We start from the raw sequence: 22,641 nt of genomic DNA, 5'->3' as shown, positions 1-22,641 counted from the left end.
GTGCTGCTCCGACGATACGACCCAAAAGCGCAGTAAAAAATCGAGGCCCTAGAAACACAGTCCATATGTGAACAGAGTATTCCCTGCCCCAACGAACAGATAAGAGAAACACTTGGAGATATGATGCTTCCTTTGGGTGATGATTCAGCTGTTAACGACGGCACACCGATTGACGTGCTGATTGGCTGCGATAAGTATTGGGAATGCATCACTGGAAAGGTGAGAAAGCTTCCCAACAGACTGACTGCCGTCGAGACGGTATTTGGAGAGGCAGTTCAAGGCAGTTCAAGGCAGAGGCAGTTCAAGTACTGTCCAAATGTCAAGAGAGTTTGCTCACATGCTCTTGTCATGAGGACGACCGTGGCTGATCGAGAAACCGCTTCGCTTCTAAATATGCTCTGGCAGTTGAAAAACACCAGAGTGTCAGACACATCGATTACAAATTCAGGCTCCCAAGCCCTGGAAGTTATTGCCAAAAATGTCAAGAAGACCCACGATCGCAACGAAGACAAACTTCCTTTCAAAGACGACGTGCAAATGTCTGAAAACCGCGGAGTAGCGGAGAATAGCCTTCGGTATTTAGCAGTTAAGCCGGAATCCGAGTCTCATGAGATACTACGACTCCGAAATTCGACGTTTAACTGACGGAGAACTTGAGCAGAAAAGGGAGGTTGGTGTCTTAAATTCCATTAGCGATAAGGACGATGAGGTGCTGGATCTGAAAGAATTTAGCTCTGTATCTAGAGTGAATCGAGTAACAGGTTGGATTTTCTGGTTCGTACGAAATCTGCGATCTCGTGTTCAGGACCTCGGGCCCTTTGACTGCAGCAGAAATCGGACGCGCAGAAAATATTTGGCTGAAACGTGTCAGAAGTCAGCATTTTCTGCGGAACTGGAAAGCACAAAGAAAAGCAGCCGCATCCAAAACGACTCCGTCTGGAAAGAATTCGCTCTGTGGATAGACGAAAATGGCTTACTGAGGATTGAAGGGCGGGCGAATCTGCTCCGCAGAGACGACACTCGACGAACGACATCCGATTGTGCTCCCCAAGCATTATCCCTACACAACGCTGCTGGTGCACCAAGACCATCGACAGCTGCTTCACGCAGGCGCAACAGCCACACTTGTGCAGCTACAAGACAAGTACTGGATTATGCGGGGGCGTCAGCTTGTGAAAAGTGTTGTGAAATCGATTGTGGTGTGTAAGCGGCACAGTGCCTCGCACTTTGACGCAGCAACAGGGCTCCTCCCACCTGACCGGACGTTCCAAACGGACTCGTTTCAGGTGGTGGGCATTGGCTTTGCCGGTCCCCTCACGATGAAGGGGAACAGTCGGACCATGAAATCGTACATCGTGCTGTTTACGTGCGCTGTGACGCGGGCAGTGCATCTTTAACTTGTTGCAGACATGAGCACGGGATGATTCTTCCAGGCTGTCGCTCGTTTGTGTCACGCAGGGGCTTGCGCCGAACTATTTACTTCGACAATGTACCCTCGTTTAAACGAGCCTCAAAGGATATGGGCATTTTGTGGTGGCTCCCGTGGCACCATGAAACTCAGAGGGGCCAAAGGAGAGGGGCCAAAGGCCGGGAAAAGCGGAGAGCTCTTTCGTCTAGAAGGGCAATGGAAAAGGGTAGAACGAGCGGGGAGCCCAAACAATGAGCACGCAATTTTCGATGTCTTGCTCCCCTCCTAACGAACAGTTTGATTATTTCTTGTTTCTTGCATTGAACGAAGTCACGTAAAGGATAACAGTCCACTGTCATCAACAACGAACTAAATCAGTTAGTTTCTAAACTGACGTCGCACAGCGCACGGGCGCCTTTTGCGCTTCGACTCCATCGAAACGCGGCCGCCGCGGTCGGGTTCGAACACGGGTACTCAGGCTCAGAAGACGACTGCCCTAATTATTAAGACGAGCGACAGAAATTATTTCAGTGTAAGGTACAGAAGTGTACCTATAATAAAGGCGGGTATGGATTCATAAATCAACAAGGGCTCTTTCTATCTGGCGCGCTTATCTTCTGTTCGGAGCAAGCGGCCATTCAGCATGAAGTGTTTAATAAACAGATGGAGTGTCGAGGAAACTGTTTATTCGAGGGAAATATAAAGAATGAGGACATAAAGGCTAGAAGACACAATCCAAGACCAGCATGGTACACAAAGACTCGGTGCAAAGGTAACTGCGTTTCTTAATACGAGCAAATCTGAAAGTAGCAACAGAGAGAACAAAAGACAGGTAGTCGACACATCGGTAATGCTTGCAGAAAAAAAAAATGCTGGACGTCCTGAAATGGTGATGCTTTGCAGCTGGCGCACAAAGTGAAAAATAAACGGTGCTCCTACGTCGGCAGGCAGTTTGCCTCCCTCATGCACCACCCTTTAACAAGTTTAGAATACTATGTGACTTGTCAATCATCGTCCACGGTCCAGTTATCAAAAAGGCAAAATGAACTTTAGTCCTCAGTCTTCTCAAAAGCCCTTTGAGGATCGGAAATAGGCGCCACGCCTGCGCAAGAGTACGGCGTGCGATGCGTTTCACGACGCAGAGAACAATATATCCGCAATTGTCGGAGTAATGAACAGTCCCAATGTTTGGAGCGAGTCGTTTGGATCCAACGTCTTCTCGCAGGTGGCGGGCTGGGTCTGATCATCCCATCGACATCGCCAACCATGCGAGGGACTTAGCAATCAACAGGGAGCGTGATGGCGCTAAACGGGTAGCCGAAGCCGATGAGGAGCGGGAGCTTAGAAATCAAAGGAAATGCGCATAACTGCCCCCAGGCGCAGTGGTGTTTCCATTGGTTTTTCAAGTTTAATGTGTTTCCATTGATTGCATTGAACCGTTAAGACTGCCATAGAAAACCAATTGGGCTTTTAACAATGGCAAAAACGTTAATAGAAAAAATAAAAAAAACTGCCGACGGGTGATCTGCGAATTTACTGTGAATGTTATATTGAAATGTTGCACTATATGAAAAAAATGCCTCAATAAACGGTTTCCTGCTCAAAAGTGCTTGTCTCTAGATTTGTTGGGTACGTTCGCTCGTCGCTGCTAAGCGTTGTCTCAACTCGAGCCGGCAGCTTGCTTAGAATATAAGGTCAGTTCCTGTGACTAAAAAAACAAGCTCTTCTTTGCCAGGCAACATGTCTTCATTGTTTCTTTTAAGGAAATGTAAGACGCCACTCTACACAAAAAGTCACCATCGTCAGTAGGGCTGCCCTCTTTTTTTCTGGTATTTTCCGACTCCTGTCTCATGGCAGGGGACATTTTCTCCATGCGTCACGCATTGCAATATCAGTTTGAGACCCCTAGGTATACGGGCACGCTCTAGGCAGCTTTCTATCTTTGCGTGTCGGATGGATGAATTCCTTACAAATAACGCATTTTGCAGCACGTTTAAAGCTCTGTCCCAAGTGTTAGGTTGGCAAGGAAGAAGAGTCAGTTGCTTTCCATATATGCCATACAGGCAGTCCTTTTTCATGGCAATGTGAGAGTGAAGGACGGAAGGCAGGGTTCATCACAAGCATAGGCTGAAACCGGAACGATGTGGCATCCGTCTAACAGTGCAGTAATGAGTTGACTAAGAAAGGCACTCGCCACGACTGCTGGTTCCCTTTTATGCCACTTGAAAAGATGTGCATTGAGAAGCTTAAAACGTTCAGCTGCATTCGGATCTCTTTCAAACGCGTCGGATCGTTTCAACTGTGCGCAGCGGTGATGAGATGCTTCCTGCTCACCGTGTAATGTATATCACACTCCATAAGCCGGAAACTGTGATAAGTGGCTTTTGGGTGGCCTGTTTAGTGTGTCCACCGTAGTCTGCTTCTTTCTACCATTCTTGTAAAACAGTAGTAGGCTTCGGTTTTTGACCGCTGTAAAACAAATGTCGATGGCCAATCAGAACTGTTGCTGCATCACTTCGCTGCTGCTTTTTCATAACGATATTATCTTACTGCCTTCTGTGCCATTGACCGTTCACATTAACAAGGATCGTGCAGAGATTTCCGTGCTCTAAGTGGGAACCTCAACTGCCGTCATTGCTACCATGGCTACCAGCTAAGCAGAGTGGGTAGCAAATATGGCCTTATTCATTACAGGGACGTGTTTTATGATACGTGGCCACAGCCTTTTTGTCTCAACGCCGCGTCGGCACCTGGTTCCAGTCGTTTGTCTCTTTCGGTTTGACTCGAGATACAATGCGGTACAAAAAAAAGCATTCCATGTGCGACAGCTGCTAAGGACTCATCGAATCGTCTGGCGCAGCTCCGCCGACATACTCACACGTTCTGAGGTAAAAAAACAATCTGCAGACTACATCGTTAACCTTTGCGGCCTCACGCATCTGAGCTACGCATTTCTCTCGCCGTTCGCAGTGACTCCGTCGGCGCTGGATGAAGACAGTCATGTGAGTCTCTCTCCTAAACCACTCAGCAGATTTGTCGCAATGCCACAAGTCCACTAACCATGGGGAATAGAAAGCTCTTTGTAGAGCTTTATTATCTTATGGCTATATAGGTGCACAAAAAGTATAATCAGAAGTGCTCCTCTCTTCTGTGGCGGCCACTACGCTGATGTTTTTATTTAATGCACTACGCCGACCAGGAACGCACAGTGTTAAAGAAGTAGTCAAACAGGCAGGGTTAATCCAGGTGATTTTTCGCAGTTTTTGGACGAGTAGGCGGCTTTCATATTTCAAGAGCCTGGGTAGTATGGCCACTTTTCAAGTACGTTTAAGAGATTGTGCGGGTGATCGACCACAACTGGCTCTCGCACCGCAAGACACGTACGTCAATGCGACAAAGCGGGGCACCTTTATACGCGCTTTTTTTTTCTTATTTTTCATGCATTTTTCGCATGATTTTGTACTAATTTCCCCGAGGCGGTTTCTATGCTGCCCGAAGCTGTTATATTGCCTTTTCTGCGATTGTTTACCGCCCATTGTTCTCTTAACCTATCCCGTAAAACTCAAGTTAGTTTTAGTAATTTTTAAGCTATGCCGTTTTACAATGCTTTACTTTCTTAGGATGCCTTCTATTCTAGTAGCCACTCAGGACATGTTCAGCCTCTTAACCGTGCGTTTTTGATGTAACGTTTTTTGAGAACTTCTGGAACTTGAATTTTTTGAACCACTGCCGGTAGAAAGTTCTCGCGAACTATCACTATTCTCGCTGAAGGCTTTTCATTTCTGACGGGTTGTCTTCATTCGTTATTTTTCAGCTTGGTCCTAAGCCATGCATAGCCGCTTATATATGCTTCATATACGAGCGACTTCCTTCGTGTAGTAGATTATGGCAAAGAAACTTGCACTAAAAAATATCAGATATCAAGTACGAGGAGCGATGCAGCACAAGCGTTATAAACTGAAAGATTTATTTGGGAAGCGAAACTTCACCTAACTAATAACAATTAAAACTACGCCCTCGTGTCAAGCAAGCTTACTTTTTGTTTTGAAGAAATATGCACGGCTTACGCAACCCTCGCTCCTTCCCTGAGTATTGCAAGCATCTGCTACATCACTTGCCGCTTTATTGAAGGCAGTCAAATCACAAAAAAATGGCTTGCTGTTTGATATTGCCAATAATGAAGTATTGTGGGCAAGCATAGCCTTTTGCAGGCGGAAGCCATTGCCACGTACGTGAAAGCGGAATTGAGGTGTCCACTGACCCAGGGAGCCATTTACGTGCGTTTTCAACTCTTTCGTCACCACTGCGAATTTACCCAATGCAACGTCTGCGGTCTATGCTCCAGTGCTGCGTTTCTGCGTCAATGTTGTCAACGCCAACGCGCATTGTTCTAGTACCTTGCTTATGTTACAATGCTAACCACGACAACGCATGCAGCGCACTTCTATCTGCCAGTACCTTCACATAGCTCAAAGCGCGAATATTAGTTTGATAGTAGTATTACTAAATGAAGAAGACAATGTACAATGCACAGCGCGTGGGTATTTGATTGCCTCAGCCGATCACGAGACGTTTTCGGTGACAACAACCTAGCGCTCTCGGGCAGTGCCCAGCGAAGCTGATCTGTTCGCGTCTTCGGTGTTTCAAATCACAGTCGCGGATATTTTTGTAAAATTTATTTTTACTTGTTTCTTTCACTTGGCACAAACCCACAGACATCCAAAGGTCTTGCTTGGGGTTTACTCATCGGAACAGTGCTTTCGTAGTAACAAGGAAGAGCCCTTGCGTGCTGTGTAATAATTGTTTGCACACTTCAGAATTACAGTGAACGAAATGTGTGCTGTGTCTATGAAAGCCTGCCGACACGCATTCTTTTAGCCCAATACTGATACATGGACTGGATTTAGTGCAGTCTGATACTAAACCCTCCTGGCACCCTCAGCAAACTTTTGATTGCGGCGAAAATACTTCGCCCATTGATCAAGACGGTTGTTTATTTGCGCAGTCAGTTTTCAGTTTAGACTCCAGAGCCCTCACTTTTTGAAATAATTGTGATGCATAGGTTCACAGCATGCTTGGGTGACACGCAGATGTTGCGCAGATGTTGCGCAATTGTCAAAAAACTTCAAAAAAAGACACCACAATAAAAAGAAATGACTGGCCAAGTTCTACAAGAGTAAGGTTTTAATGCGCTAGTAAGCAGTTGACTACACCAACCACTGCAAAAACATTTTTCTTTGTCCGTTTAAAACACCTTCTTTTACATCTGCTGAACCACTGGTACCACTGCCACCACCATCTTGTTCACAGCGCATCATTTCCCTGTTGCTATTTTTCACAACAGTGGCGTGTTTAAGGCATTGTCTAAGTCGTGCCAAGACATTTCTCATTTTGCCTCGTCCATGTTTGGCTCGAGGCCGATGCGACTGGGCGGCGCGCGGAGGTTTTACAGGCTACTCCGCAGTAGCTTTTCATCACGTCAACAGAAGCAGAGTTTGCATACATCATCAATTTTCTTTTTGCTCACGCCCACTAGGATGATGCTCACTATGTTCATGTCCATTGTGTCCACCTTTATACGTCCAGTAAGACGGCACCCGTCGTGGCTGTGAGGTTGCATACTCGTTTCCCACGAGAAATTCCTTGGTTATAACCTCACTCGTGGAAGTTTTTGTCTGGTATTTTTTATGCTGGTGCTGTGCAGAAAGAGCACACACACACAGATCGCTCAATTCGCTCATCGCGGCGATTAATGCTAGCGCATTAAAAAGGGAAAGTCTTCATCAGATATCTTCCCTTCAAATTTAACAAAGCGGCATAGAAATTTCCTTGTTTAGGAGGATAATTTTTCGTAGTTGCTGGTCGAAATATATTTTTGACATTTCGGAATAATTTTACCAACTGAAAGGGGACGAGTTTGCCCTTGTAAATTGTTGTTACTGCGCAAACATTCGATAGCACTGAGAAAAACACAGCAAATAGTCACTACACGAGACCAAATCTACTGCAACACGCCACCACCAGCGAAGTTTTTTCAAACCACTCCAAGCCACATCCTTCATCTCTCATTCGAAATGACATCCGTGACGTAGGCCGGGGCGTATGCCCGACTATTACGCGAATCAAAACAAGATAACAGCTTGGTCAGGAGCAGTTACCAAATAGAAGTTCGTTCACAGTCCACGCCGCCAGAGAAAGCGGCCGCGGCTAGCGATTTTTACCCAGTCATGCAGCTCTCATAGCACTGTCAGTAATTTCAAAGGACACGAGCCACAAACATAAACGCGTCCGTAAATGTCACCCCACCGACATCACGAACACACGAGAGAACAATTGTTTCGTACGCCAAAGCAACAAGCGATCACGGTGCAATAATATAGGGTATTTCACCTAAGACTACCCAATTTTTAAAAGTAGGGTTTTTCCGTTAGAAGAGGGCTCTTTACGCATTGCATTGAAAGTGGTGTAGTACCCACCAAGGTTCTCGAAAGCGCATATATATACTCCCGATAGAGCCAAAATTTGTTCGGCTATAGCGGCGAGGGTAAACGCGCCCCTGAGGAGGAGTTGGACGGGTGCCAGAGGGCGGAAGACGGACGGTGCAGAAACCGAAATTTGTAAATTTTGCGGCCACGTAGCAACATTAGATCGCATAATTTGGAGATGTTTTCGTGCCCCAGGGCACAACGCGATTAAAACTAGCGATGAATGGGAGACCACGCTGAGAAGCTCCGACGAAAAAACTCAGCGCTTCGCCGTCCGCCTGGCGGCCGAGGCTGCAGACCTCTTCTCCTAGACGGGATCGGATGTCATCCGGCCGCGGTGCGACAGACTGCCTCCCCGGACGCCTGCGTGCGGACCCGGAGGTGGCTGCCGCGCCATATTCGGCGGAAATAAATGTTCTTCCTCCTCCTCCTCCTCTAGAAACTTATACAGATATTACTTAGGATGGGATAAACGCCTATCAGTAATTAAGAAAACTAAAAGTAATTGTTAAAAAAGTTAACTTAAATATTGGTTAACCAGCCTGCTAGTTAGTACGTCTTAGCTGAATGCTGATGTACTACACCGCAGACAATGCTGTGTAGAAAAAAGCGCTCTTCTAACTCAAGAAGCCTATATTTTAAAGCGGTGTTAAGTCTGAGGTGAAACACCCAGTATAGTTAGGTGTTGACACTGCGCCCGACCGAGCGACCAGAACGCGATCGCAGCTCCGCGTGCTTCCTTGGAATGCAGACAGATGGCGCCACGCGATGTAGGCTGGCCAAGTCGCCGAGCTACGGTGGCTACTGTAGGTGCTGCTGGTCGTTCACTGCGGCGGCATATATGCGCGCTTGTTTAAGTGCAGCAATGCTCTGAAGTGTTGAAACTAATGTCGAGACCAAGCCATTTTATGCAACCTTGTGTTCTACTTGCTGGAACTGAATGAATGGGTGGAACAGCATCAAGGACGCGCTCCTGTGGTCCTTCGGAGCTCGTTATTAAAATACATTCGTTGCAAGGTTTTTTAGGGCGAAAGCATTATTAGCCTCCTGCCCCGCAAAATCCCCAGGTGGACTTGAAACCTCTGGAATAGTTACGAAAGGAAAGGCGCATAACTAGGTCTCTGGCTGAGTGGACACCTCAATAGCGCTTTGAGCTACACGGCGGTAGTGATAGATGTGCGCCGTATGCGTTGGAGCTGATCACGCTGTGGCCGAAACACCGCACTAGAGGACGCAAGCGTTCATTGGGTTCATTGGCGTTGACAACGTTGTAGATTCCGTTGACTGTGATGAAACGAAAATCGCATAAGTGGCTCCTGGGTCAGTGGACACTTAATTCGCGCTTTGAGGTATATACGGTGGTGTGTGTGCACCAGCAAAAAACCAGGCTTTCGAATAATGTTCAATCATTAACAGTGCTAAACCGCCTACCATTGTTTTCATTGCTCCACACTACTGTCGAGAGGGTGCTTAACTATTCTGCCTCTTAAAGATAAACGGCCGTCATCAACACACATGCTCCCACATTTCGCCAAAGTGCCCACGCGTGCATTGAGATATTGCTTGAGCGGCGTAATCAGCCGACGCTGTTACAATATGAGGCCCGGCGTGCAGAGAACACGGCTAATTTCGACGATCTGTGTTTTTTGATATGCGCAGAAAATTCAAGGGCGTTTCCGTATTTCGCCATTGTCACAGATACTGCCTCATAAGCTATGAATCGGTCTCGAGCTCTCGTGGTCGGTAGCAGAACAACTCCGCAGCTATACACGCTAGCGCAGCCTATCTGTATGAACTGGAGGTGTTGCTTTTCAGTGCAGTAAGGATGACTATTTTGATATCTTTGCTTCAGGTACGGCATTTCAAATGAGCTGCAAGCCATACCCTGATATGGGACAGCAATGCAGGCACTGCAGGACGATGTGCAGACTTTTCACTCTGAATTTGCTGCATATCCAGTTTGCCCGTGGCAGAAAATGTTTGACTCAGTCGTGTTTCAAGCTGCACATTTTTAGCTTCTACACGCTCTTTTCTACAAGCTCTACAAGCACCTATTTAGCTTCTACCTTCACGATGGGCACTGTTAAAAGAGACTTTTATTAAGTTGATTTCCTCTGCTTGGCCCTGAAGCATTGCCTCAAGGGTTTCAGTATGTGCAATCAAAGCTTGAACTTTTTGCTTGCGCTCTACCCCTTCGCGCGAGGACACACAATACGCAGCGTCGTCACCGAAGCTGTTCGATGTGCCGGACTCGGCAGGAATGCTCCCGTCGCTGATATCTGCCGCCTCCGATGGCACGGTGACAACATCGGTGGGCGGCACAAGCTCGGATGTAGTGGCACAAGCACCGGTGGAGTCCAAGCTTATGCTCCATGATTGCCTGTTTCGAAGTTTCCATCTCGGTGGAGGTTTCAGCGCATAAAGACGAACACAGTCGGCACAGCATCTTGTCTGAGGTAACGCCGATTCCCCGCTACATTCCGAAGACAGCAGTCTTCCGCAAAATGCCTCGAGCACATTTTGTTGAATTTTGTGACATTGAAAAACTTCCCCTCGTCACATTTAATTGCAATGACTACCTGTTTCTTCGAATGAGCGTCCCCTGGGAAGCAGTAGAAGGACGCCTACAACAAAAGAAGTAAACCCCAACCCCATCTTTGCCTCGAGTCCTCGCTCTGCAGGACACCACCCTCCTTTTAAGAAGAAAAGAACACCTCCGGCACTGCACATGTGCTCTAATCCCTCCGTGTGCGGTAACCCTCCACCGCGGTCTTACCCGTGGTGAGGAGGTTGCGCTTCGGAGGGTCCGGGTCCGGGTTGCCCTAAGTCCAGCCGTGACACGAAAGTGGCCGCAATTCGAAGGTGTATATCCCCGCCCAGGGTGTCCAGTCTGCAAGAACAGAAATATTAAGGCCGACATTCACCACCTGCTATTTTTTATCCGGCTCTTGAATCCGCCAAAAATTCGGCACCTGGCGGCAGTGGATCTCTCACCGAACAATCCTGCTTCATATACCGCTAGGCCACAGAAATCGCTTCACCGTTTACTCCTGGACTTCATTAAGTCAATGAACCTTTTTTATTTATTTAAGCATCCTCGTCATCCATCACTACATGCCCTTTTATAACCTCAGGCAGGAAATATCACTGAAAAAAAAAGTAGACACAAGGTGTGGGGTTTTAATAATTGCGGAGATATAAATACGTCCTGCCCGCGTAACCGTGGCTGACACAGTTCAAAACCGCGCGGACCCCAACCCGTGCTCCCGTACGCTACCGAGCGCACACCTGCCACGGCGGGCCACGCTCTGCGGGAACAAAGGAACGACACACAGGCTGACACAAACAGGCATTTATTGTTACAACAACAATAACGCCAGCTAGCAACAAAATACGCCGAGGAATCGAGAACATCCGACTCACCAGCACGGTTACGAGCGAATGTTCACTCACGGTAGGGCAGAGGAAAACTCCGAGGGCGGACAGGACGAGATGCGGGGAACGTTCCTCCCCACGAGGGTTAGCGCCAGCCGGCAAAGAGCGGAGCCTCGCGCCGAACGTCAACGCGCTTCCCCGGCACCAAGCAGAAGAGAACCGTCTATCCAATCGCGCACGCGCAGCAAACACGCCATCCGTGGCGCTCGTGGTTCTGCGACGCCAGCGCCTTCCCCTGATAGTTAAAGTAACACAACTAAGGAGGGTGCATTGCTGCGAAGCGAACCACCGGAGACGAGTAGAAGGTGCAATGCGGGGAAGCGAAATACAGGGGACGAGTAAGCGCGTCCCCACAGAGGTCACGCACGAACTAAATACATGAATGAGGAAAGGCTGATAATAGGCCTACTTGCCCTTGAGCCCTTTTCTTCGAGCAGTCTTCTCATCTTGCACCATGACACACAGCAGTGAACGGACATGATGCTGGCATATCAACACAGCGGTTGGAAAATGCGGGAAAAAGGCGCGATTCCGCACATCCCGCGCTACGGCTGCACGCGCGTAAGGGCGCTCCCGGTGTTGCTCGCCAAGCTAATGGCGGTAAGGCTCCTTGTTAAGCCCCATAGATGGAGGTGAATTAGGAAAGTCTCCTCTTGCTCTGCTTCATTTTTCATTTGCACCACTCCTCCGTACAATTGCATATCGTCATCTCAAAGTGCGTCCCCAGTCTTCCCGAGATGTTAAGGCACTGAGTACACAATCCTCCGCTGACCCTGTTCTCAGACCATTGCCCTTATTGTGTTTAACAACCTGCCCCGCAGCACTTAACCGCCAGTACCACACTTCATTTTAGATAGCTTTATTGAAGCTGATGTTGTCGGCTATAAGCGGGCTTAGCATTGCGTAAATTCTGTCAGGAATTGCTCTGCCATAGCAATGCCGTAGTTAACAACCTGCCTCGCAATTATCAGGGTCCCAATTGTGTAAATAGTGCATTCCAGAGAACGTGTGGCAACCGTGTCCTCTCCAGAGAAGGTAGCATGACCCGCCTTCTCCACGTCGGTATCTAGGAAACACAGAAGATAATAGTGTACATCACCTCAAACACCACACTAGGGGCAGGGGGGATAGATGCCAGCCCTGTCCTACACATTCCAGCTTAAGTACGAAGAGAACCTGAGACTATGCGGCGTAGTTTTTCACGTTTACCGCATCCGTTAGGAACCCGTCGTACAAGTCAATAAAAGCTCCCGCCGCACTGCAAATTTTCTGTCTTGTCGATGTTCTGCTCGTGCGCAGGAGCCAAGATGGACGAGTCTGTCTTTTGCAACCGAAGGCAGGATTCCTACTATTAGTGCCGCAAATGGCCTTCAAGAAAAGCACGGGAGGTGTTTTGAATATGGTGAGCTGGATTTTCTTGCAAATATTTCTCATCGAAGCTAAATTCTACAATTTTTCTGGTCTTGCAGTGACAGAAGCAGTTTGTAGAATGCTCATTATCGCCGGGTACATCATCTATTATTTCCAGCAAGGATTTTAACGCGAAGGCATTAAGGGCCCCATGTCGTGGAAAGCAGGTGTCGTCTTCGCCGTCGGCGGCGTTGGCCGTGACCAAAATATCCCAGAAGCACTAACAAATAAAAACGAGTAGAAAATTGGTCGAGTTGGGGAATCGAACCAGGGCCTCCGGAGTGCGAAGCGAGCACGCTAACCCCTCAGCCACACTATTTGGATGGCTTCCGATGAACAAAGGCGTGATTAGTGAATACGGTGTTGTCTTAGAAGGGTTCTTTAGAGATATGTACTGTGGTGTATATTCATCAGTATGAGCCTGGAAATTACAGAATTCGCAGTTAAGCGAGTAGAAAAGTACGTTTCCGCTACTTTTCCTCTTCGCTTGGCACGCACGTAGCGCCATCAGGCGGCGCCTACTAAACCAGTCCCTCCTCCTCCTCGCAATGTACGCCACTGCCCCAACAGATAGCGCGCGACGGCAGCGCCCCCCGGTCGTCTCGTTCGGGCTCAGTGGGGCTGGGCGGGGACGCAGGAATGACGCGGTGAGCGGCGATAAACGCAGCGCACATCCAGAGCGCATTCACCATGAAGCTTGCGGCTTGCAGTCCGTTCGTTCGGCGCGGAAGCTATGCTGGATTTCGTGGCATCGGGTTTGTCGAGAACAATGTGCCGACGAACGCTATCGTGTCATACCCTCAAGGCAGAGCTTGAGCGTCCCATCCAAGTTTTACTCAATTATCCACTTCGGCGAAAGCGGTGAAAATAATGTCGCTTTCAATAGACCCAAAGCGCTCGCTGAAAGCAGAAGCTTGATAGACGAGATTGAAAGGTTGGTGCAGGCCGGCCCGGGAGTCTGCGCACTTGACGGGGAATGTTAACCTCATTAGTCCCAAGTGGCACCATGAACGAAAAAAAAAATGCAAATTGAAACTTGCCTCTGCACGAATGAAATTAAATAAAAAGAAAGAACTCCCCAATATAAAACACCCGTAAGCCATTCGTGAAAATGATCAAGACTAAATAACGGCTCGAAAAGGCTGTGCCTGGGAAGCGTCGAATGAAAAAGGCATTAATCACCTAGGTCTGTTAAGAAAGGACAAGACCAATCGTTATAATGCAACAAAACAATACCAATAAGCGCGGATAAAAATTCTCAACTCATAAAGGCATGCAAGGACCTGAAACAAAACAACCCTAGAGCACCACCCAGTAAAGAGCACCACCCTTGATCGTGGTCCGGCCGGGCGTCCTGTTGTCGCATCCGGCTCTACGGCGTGGGAAGTACGTTTAGTCCCCTTCGCCCGCCTTCCTTTATCTCCTCTCTGGGCCGTGTCCTGTTCCCTACAGGTGTGCTTATACGAGATCCTCCCAGCATTTATGAGTAAAAACTGTACGCGTTATTGCCCTGTACGTCCATGATGGGAGTGAGCAGGCTGTTTTGGTTTCTGCCTAAACAAGGGTGAAGAAGAGATAAAAGTGGGAAAATTCGTCAGAAGGGGTTAACGTGGAAAGAGAGAGCTACAAAGAGAGTTCGCCCTCTTTCCGTGGCAATCTGTGTCTAGAGTAAAGAACTGCAAGACACAGACCTCGGACTAAGGGCAGCTATCATGAGGTCCGCAGTCATGCCTGGAGGGTGAAATGAAACAAAGCAATATGCAACGTGAACTGTTTAAGGTGTGTCGGGTTCTGCTCAGGAAAGCAATTAGTGCTTATTCAGCTTGGAGTAAGGTCGGAGCAGCGATATTTGGATTACATGGAGTTTCGGTCGCTTAATGCGCCCCCGTCTAACTTCCGCGTCTACTTAGGTACAGGTTTGAGGTCTGAAATTGAAGGTAGACAGGCTTCATGACTGTTGTCTTCTGAGTTTAGTTTCCGGGGAGAGCCAATTAATAAAATAAATTGTAGACAGGCGATGGGACCAATATTGTTGATATCCTGAGGCAGCCTGGGCAGGTTAGGGGTGGTATCAAAGAGGCTGCTAATGCTCTCGCAAGCTAAGTGAAGTGCATAACGCTTTTACTTGTACACAATACACGGGTTATTATAACCTATGTATTGGGAAAAGTAAACTTGGGGCTTGCTGGAGACCTTTCCGCGCCTCCTTAATGTACAAAATCAGCCTTTACGCAAGCAGTTGAAGGGGCGCTCGCTTCTCAATTCAATTCAATTCAATTCAATTCAATGTTTATTTTCCAACTCTAGGTTGGGGGGCACCTCAGCGAAAAAGCAGTTTCTCACTGCTTGAGAGTGCCGAGGGCCCTCGCATACATCAGCAGGCGACAGTTTTAGCAGGAAGCTGCTTTACATGGAACATATTACAGGCATAAACACAAGCATAAACACAGGTATAAACACAGGTATAAACACAGGTATAAACACAGGTATAAACACAGGTATAAACACAGTTATAAACACAGTTATAAACGCAGTTATAAACGCAGTTATAAACGCAGGTATAAACGCAGGTATAAACGCAGGTATAGACGCAGGTATAGACGCAGGTATAAACGCAGGTATAAACGCAGGTATAAACGCAGGTATAAAGAATAGATATGTGGTTACCAAAATAACAGTGCAACATGATGGTATTACCAGAGGGATACAATCAAAGCATCAAAAGGATTGTTTCAACGTTTCATGAAATATTCGCGAACTTGTCTCCGAGTAAAAGTAGTGAAATCAGCACGCAGTTTTTCATGTTTATTCAGCACAAAGGGAACCTGGTATGTAAGTGATTGAAGTAAGTATCCCGTGCGACGATGTGGTAGAAACCACATATCTGAAGCACGGGTTCGGGGATCACTTCTTTGACTAGTTAAGCAAGAAGAAGCGGTTAAAAATGCTTTAAAATCTTCACTTGAAAAGAACAACGAGTAGACTAAGCGGAATTCAAAGACAGTCATCACATTGATAATGCCAAAATCTGCAAATAACTGGCCGGTTGCATGTAGTCGTGGGAGATTGCCAATGTAGCGCAAAACTTTCTTTTGCAAACGATGAAGAATGCACAGATTCTTAAGGCTCGTTGTAGCCCACACAAGTGTACAGTAATTAATTCTAGAAGCAAAAAGAGCGTGGTAAACTTGGAGTCTGGCTTTCACTGGTAAGAGATGCCGGCATCGTGATACTGCACCTGCTGCTGCTGATAGGTGTTTTGATAATGATTCGATATGACTAGTCCATGTCATATCAGCGGAGAAGGCTACACCCAATATTTTAAGTTTATCAACTAATGTTATCACTTCAGGACCAAGTACAAGAGGGTGGTTTATATCCACATGTTTGTTTCCGGCTTTGAACAGTACACCTTTAGTTTTAGTTGTATTAATTTTTAGTCCATTAAGATTTGACCAATCCCAAATTTTCAGCAATTCAGATTGAGCTTCCGCTAGAACTGCACTAATATGTTTGCCAGAAACAAACATGCTCATATCATCAGCATAAAGCACAAATGATGCAATATTTCTATTTTCAACAGCGTCATTAATATATACATTGAACAAAAACGGCCCCAGAACACTACCTTGAGGTACGCCGGAGGTAACTGTTTGAAAAGACGAGCAGATATTGTCAATAGAAACACACTGTTGCCGGTCACATAAGTAAGATTCAAGCAACGAATGACATACACCACGTAAGCCATATGCAAACAGTTTGTGTAATAATATTTGATGATTTAGACGGTCAAAAGCTTTGCTATAGTCAATAAATATGCCGAGTGTAAGGTAGTTGTTGTCAATGTTGTTAATTATAAGTTCTTTCATTGTAAGTAAAGCCGTTTCAGTACACCTGCCTTTCCGGAAACCGTGCTGGCAGTCGGTTAGTAAGCTATGCTTCAAGAAAAAGATGTTAATACGTGCAAATATTAGTTTTTCTAGTCCTTTTGAAAATACAGGAAGTATAGATATCGGTCGATAGTTATTAATATCATTCTTTTCGCCCCCCTTATGTATAACGGATACTCTTGCTTTCTTCATAGCGATTGGAAAACAGCCTGATTCAAGCACTAAGTTAAATATATACGATAAATAGGGTGCGATGATATCAATAACGTATTTAACCGGCTTTATTTGCAAGTCGTCAGCATCTTTGGCATTACTGTTATGTAAGTTCAGAAATGTGGAACAAATTTCTGCCTCATCGGTTGGCTGAAGAAAAAGAGTGTCACTGCAGCGAGATGGAAAGGTGAAATCTGCTTTCAGGCTATCTTGTGTATTTGTCAAGTTGACAAAATGAGTATTAAAGTGTTCCGCTAAGTCAACACCGGAGAGGTTTGTATTGCTTAGAAATTCTGCCGCTGAAAACCTTGGATTTCGGCCCTTCAACACCATGTTTATAACATTCCATGCCTTATGAGGACGACTCTTTAAAGTATTTGTAAAAAGGTTATTATAATACAATTTCTTCGCTTTCCTTAGCTCCGCATTTAACTTATTTCTGCATTTCTTGAATTTTAAGAAAGCAGATGGCTCTCTGGTGTCCAGGAATTTTTTGAAAAGTTTGTTTTTCTTCTTTATCATTTTCAGATGGTCGGGCCCAACCCAAGGCTTTCTTATACTTCCATTCGATTTCACTCGTCTATATGGAAAGCAGGTGTCATAGTAACGGCGAAAAATAGAGAGGAATGCATTGTAGGCATCGTTCGCATTTGTTTTCTCATATACAAGAGACCAGTCACCGTCTGAAACACACGCGCGAAAAGAATCCATGTTTGCTGTCGATAGGCACCGAGAGATTATTGGAGGCTTAAGCATTTTTTTCTTGGAGAGATTGCTTGAATATGATATAAAGATGGGACTATGATCACTTATGTCATAGCTTATAGTGCCCGCAGTTTCAACTGCTGTGTCTGCGTTTACAATGAACTGATCAAGCAATGATTGTCCAGTAAGCGAAACGCGAGTTGGTGTCGAAATCACATTTTTGAAGCCGCACGAAGTCACTATATTATTCAGCTGTAAAGAATGAACGTTATCACTGCCCATGTTTACATTGAAGTCACCACCTAGTAGCAAGCGATAATTTTTATCTGCAACATAGTCTAATACTTCTTCAACGAACTCGAAGAAAATGCTATGGCGGCCGATATACCACAGTAAACAATTGTTCTTCGGCTTGTACGCACAACGATTCATAATCCCTAGTGATCCGCGTAAATGGTTTAAAAATGTCGGAGGATATGTTTTGCTTGACATGCATCGCAACGCCCCCACCACGAGTTTCACTTCTCAATGTTGGTTTTCACTTGTAGCTCAGTGTTTGGTCAATTTCTAAAAATGTGATTAATTACAACCCTCCATTTCTGCCTCTTTTCTCTCTAGGAACTACCTTCTTGCTCTTCACTTCCAAACTGACCGCACCCATAAAGACGGCTATAAAGTGGATGGCCGCAATCATAACACTGACAGCTATTTACACATGTTTTTACAACGTAATGCTGTACAGACAGCTACGCTCCAAAAGTTTGTCCTCCGGGCCACCAGTGACTCTTTCATACATACTGGTTTGGCGGGAAACATCAGTACAGCAAGGCGTCTGCCTCGAATCATGATGTGGACAAAATCATTTGGTTCTTGGCATGGAAACCTTAACGACTCAAGAAGGGGCGAAGAGGTGATTCAAGGCTGCAGCGCAAAATGCCTCATCACCAACGACCGCCGTCTACTGGCCTCAAGCGAAGTCGTCGTGTTTCATGTAGGCGATATTCAGAATGTGCCACGTTTTCGTTCCCGGTCGCAAAAGTGGGTCTTCTTTACTAGAGAATCCCCACCGAATACGTGGGCTTCTAATCTCAGGTATAGGAAGATCATATTCAATTGGACAATGACATACAGGTCAGATTCGGATGTACTGTTCCTTATGGCAACATCGTTCCTCGAAGTTCCGGCATGGCCTCCAGCAAAGACCTTAGGGCCTTGTGGAAATCTAAGGGAAAAACTGCTGTCTGGGCGGTAAGCAACTGCGGGACCAATGGTAGGCGAGAGGCGTTTGTCGAAGAACTAAGGCGGCACGTACAAGTCGATGTGTATGGCCGTTGTGGTACCTTCAAGTGCCCAAAATCGCGAGAGGATAGCTGCTACCGGAATTTTGAGCGTAATTATTTTTTTATCCTGGCTTTCGAAAACTCTATATGCGCTGATTACGCAACAGAAAAACTTTTCATAGCATTAAAGTATAGCATTGTACCGGTCGTGTTTGGCGGTGCAAATTACAGTGCCATCGCGCCATCCACCTCATACATCGACGCGCTCGCCTTCCCATCTCCAAAACACCTCGCTGAGCACCTGGTAGCTCTAACGAAAAACTATTCAGCGTATGCGTCCTATTTCAAATGGAAGGACAGTCAAGAGGTGGTGCGGATGTACAACTGCGTTTGCGAGCTTTGTAGAAAGATGCACACTACCGGAGAAATGCTGCGTATTTCGTCTTATAATGACATGGAGGCTTGGTGGCATGAAGGTAGCCATTGCCGAAGGTGGGGCGTGCAAGGTATGTCTCATCGAGTGCAGGGACGCCTAAATGCTCAGAGTTTACCGTGACGTGGCTTTAAATTGACGCTGCCGATATGAGGATGTGCATGTTGAGTAACCACCCCTCGGTTTACTATAGGGCGGATGAGACAGACTACGCTTCACCCGAGATGGCGCTGATTGGTCCGTAGGCCCGCTGAATCTAGTTGGAGCACGTTAGGAGTCTTTAGTGTGCCACATGTCTCAAGTGCTGCTTTCTAGCAACAAAGCTTAGGTGTTAAGGTATGCGCGTTATAATAGATTAGAAGGAATTGAGGCTGGCATGGGTGATACACCCTATATCCCAGGGAACAGTTGACTGCTTCTCTTCGAAATTGACAGTTTTGATGACGCTTAAGTCCGTTAGCACTATGGCCTAAGATTCTACATTTCACTTTTGTCTGTCCGAAGCCTATGAGAGCAGGCGGTTACCATGAAAACTCCGTCCTTTACCAGAGAAACTAATGTGGAGGGACGCGGCATTGGAGAAAGAGGGGAAAACGGCGGCTCTCACTTTTGGCCCAGACTGTCAGGCGGGTCTCCGAAACGGAAGAGGATAAAGGGGACGGATCCGGAAGGCTCGCCGTGTGAGTGCACACGGTGAAAGTGATGCGTGCGGATGCCGAAGAAGGGGACGCTGGACTCGAGGGAAGGTGACGACTGGTCTTCTCGAGTTGGTTTCAGTCTTGCTCCTTTGGACCTGCCAAAGGCTCCTGATTTGACGGGACTGGAGAGGGGAACGTGAACTGTTCCCCACCTCATCACTATGCTTCTCTGCGGATAACTTCGCGCTTACTTACCCACTCCATTCAATAGCGTTTAGATTAGTGTGCCAGCACTAGAAGAACATTTACGTCTAGCATTGGCGATACCAAACGACATGAATTGTTAGCGCACCTCATTCGAATTTAGGAGTGCAATCCTAAATTGCCGGTGATTTTTTCTGAGCTTTAAATTGTCCCTTTGCTCGCAGTAAAAGTTTTCAAGGTGTATTTGCCATTTTCACTGCTAGTGACCAAAGTGCAGCCTACCTTCAAATAACATCTAGCAATTCTGGACAAAAATAAAAAAAATGAGAAACAGAGAGTTTGTCCTTTTTCCCAACGAGTATTGCAACGAAGCAGTGATTACAAGCAGCGACGCACGCGCACGATTGACCGGTTTGCTAGTCTACAACTCAAAACGAACTCCTTTCTGTGCGAAGGTGTGCTCCTAAATTAAAGTAACTCGGTGGCAGCAATAGAGACAAATGAATACGGCTGTCATGTTCACAATGACCGAGTGTGTAAAGTTCACACTATGTGAATCTGACTCTGGACAAACCAACATGTTCCGAACGGCGAAAAAAGGCCAGAAGGCGGAGTCCAATCCTCGTGTTCCATTTTGTATAGTCTGAGGCTCTCACACAAGGTAACATTTTCTTTTCATGGTCAAGTGACAATTAAAAACAAAATTCGTCGGTAAAGAGAACATGGAAGTTAAATCCCAACACAAGATGTCATCCGGATGTTATACGTGTCTCAACACAGCTTGATCCCAGCATTCAGCACCGATCAATTGCCAGCGGATCAGATACAAAGCAATTTATTTTTTCCCATTTGTAACTGCCACGTGGAACGCCGTGGGAAATATAATTCCGAGATAAAAAAAAAATATCCATTTTTCATAACACACGTCCTGACCACCTTTATTTGCACCTTTTGGATTGCTGCATGATATTGGTACGTGGCGGCATGCTCTAGAACGAGACGGGATTAAGGAGGCCGGTGGCGTGATTTAATGTATGAGGCTGGCCAAGACTTAATGGGAATGGCGTTGGCATATAAGAAGCGCTTTGATTGGGCGCGTGCTGTGTGCGAAGAGGTATCCTGGACGGTAAGCGCTATGCGTCGAGGTTCTTTTCTTCTGTAACTCGCTTTCAGTCCGTCCTCTCCCATGTAACAACGCGTGGCAGCTTTCCGGAACCATACTTTTTGCGGTGTATGTTGATTTCTTGAATTTCCTGTTCTTTTATACGTCGTGTTTTCATTCCTAGTATTACAAAACGCGCCCGTATATTATACCAAGATAGGATTATTGCATGTGTAAAGAGGCGAATCAAGCAATAAATGTGGACGGCGACAATCTTCGTTAGCACAGTGGAGCTCATTAGTCCAGCGTTCATGAGCGCAAAACTAAGCTTCGTCAGCTTCGTCTTTCTTCCTCTTTCCTTCGTCAGTGTTGGCGGCTGGTGCATCACACCCCAACTCTCTTTCTTACAATACCCCCCGGGTGAAAAGACGTCATCCTGGCGGCCTAAGGGCACGAGACGATAGGTCGTAGAAGGGCTTCAGGCGGTCTAAGCGGATAATTTGACGGCCGCGGTGACTATAATCAGGCGTAGGCGAGAGGGGTTCGATGAGATAATTAACTGGGGATGTGTGCTGAACAACGTGATAGGGGCCCTGGTATTTGATTAGCAGTTGTGTGAACTGCCCTGAGCTGGAGGAGGGCACCCAAAGCTAAACCAAGGATCTGGGAAGACAGATAAGACGGCGGAAGACCGGTAGAAGCGGCGCGGGCGCTTTTCTGATGTTGCTGATCTTGAGAAGTACAAGAATGGGCCTATTGATGACATTCCTCGGAGTGCGCAGCGGCTTGAGAGACGGTTGTAAATTCGGAATAATCTGGACGGCGAGGAAGCATGGTGTCTACAAGGAAGGAAGGCTCCTGGCCGCAGAGAAGAAAATATGGAGAAAAACCAGTAGTGGCTTGCGTTGCAGAATTGTAAGCGTAGGTAACGAAAGGTGGAACGCGGTCCCAGTCGGTGTGATAGGCAGAAGTGCACTTGGCCATCATGTCGCCGAGGGTCCGGTTAAAGCGCTCGGTCATGGCGTTCGTCTGCGGATGGTACGAAAACGTTGTGCGGTGAACGATGTGACACTGCCGAAGAAGGGCTTCCACGACGCACACAAGAACACGCCGCACCGATCGCTGAGCAAGTCCTGAGGCGCACCGTGACGAAGAATGATGTTATGAAGTAAGAAACGGGCTACGTCATAGGCTGTCGTAGCTGGTAACGAGGCTGTCTTCGCATAGCGCGTGAGATGATAAATGGCGACGATGATCCAGCGGTGCCCTGTGGTAGTGCAGGGAAGTGGGCCATAAAGGTCGATCCCAGCACGGTCGAATGGCCGAGCTGGACACGGTAAATGCTGATTAGCAGGTGAGTGCGGCGGTGGGTTCTTGCGACGCTAACATTTGAGGGAAGAGCGTGCATATTGGGGGACAAAACGGTACATGCCCGGCT

General features: G+C 46.8%; 1 pseudogene across 1 annotated transcript; it reads left to right on the top strand.

Annotated features, from left to right (window-relative positions):
* The first annotated feature begins 4,384 nt into the window (after positions 1 to 4,384).
* Positions 4,385 to 20,402, top strand: LOC149370227 (lewis-type alpha-(1,3)-fucosyltransferase-like; annotated as a pseudogene). Its single transcript, XR_016291042.1, has 3 exons — positions 4,385 to 4,410; positions 12,628 to 12,730; positions 18,165 to 20,402. The product of XR_016291042.1 is annotated as a lewis-type alpha-(1,3)-fucosyltransferase-like (transcript).
* The last annotated feature ends 2,239 nt before the right edge of the window (positions 20,403 to 22,641 follow it).

The sequence above is a fragment of the Amblyomma mixtum genome, chromosome 1, assembly GCF_055824585.1.
Source record: "Amblyomma mixtum isolate Tamu chromosome 1, ASM5582458v1, whole genome shotgun sequence".
NCBI classification, from domain to species: Eukaryota; Metazoa; Arthropoda; class Arachnida; order Ixodida; family Ixodidae; genus Amblyomma; species Amblyomma mixtum.
This window is presented reverse-complemented; position numbering and strand designations above follow the sequence as displayed.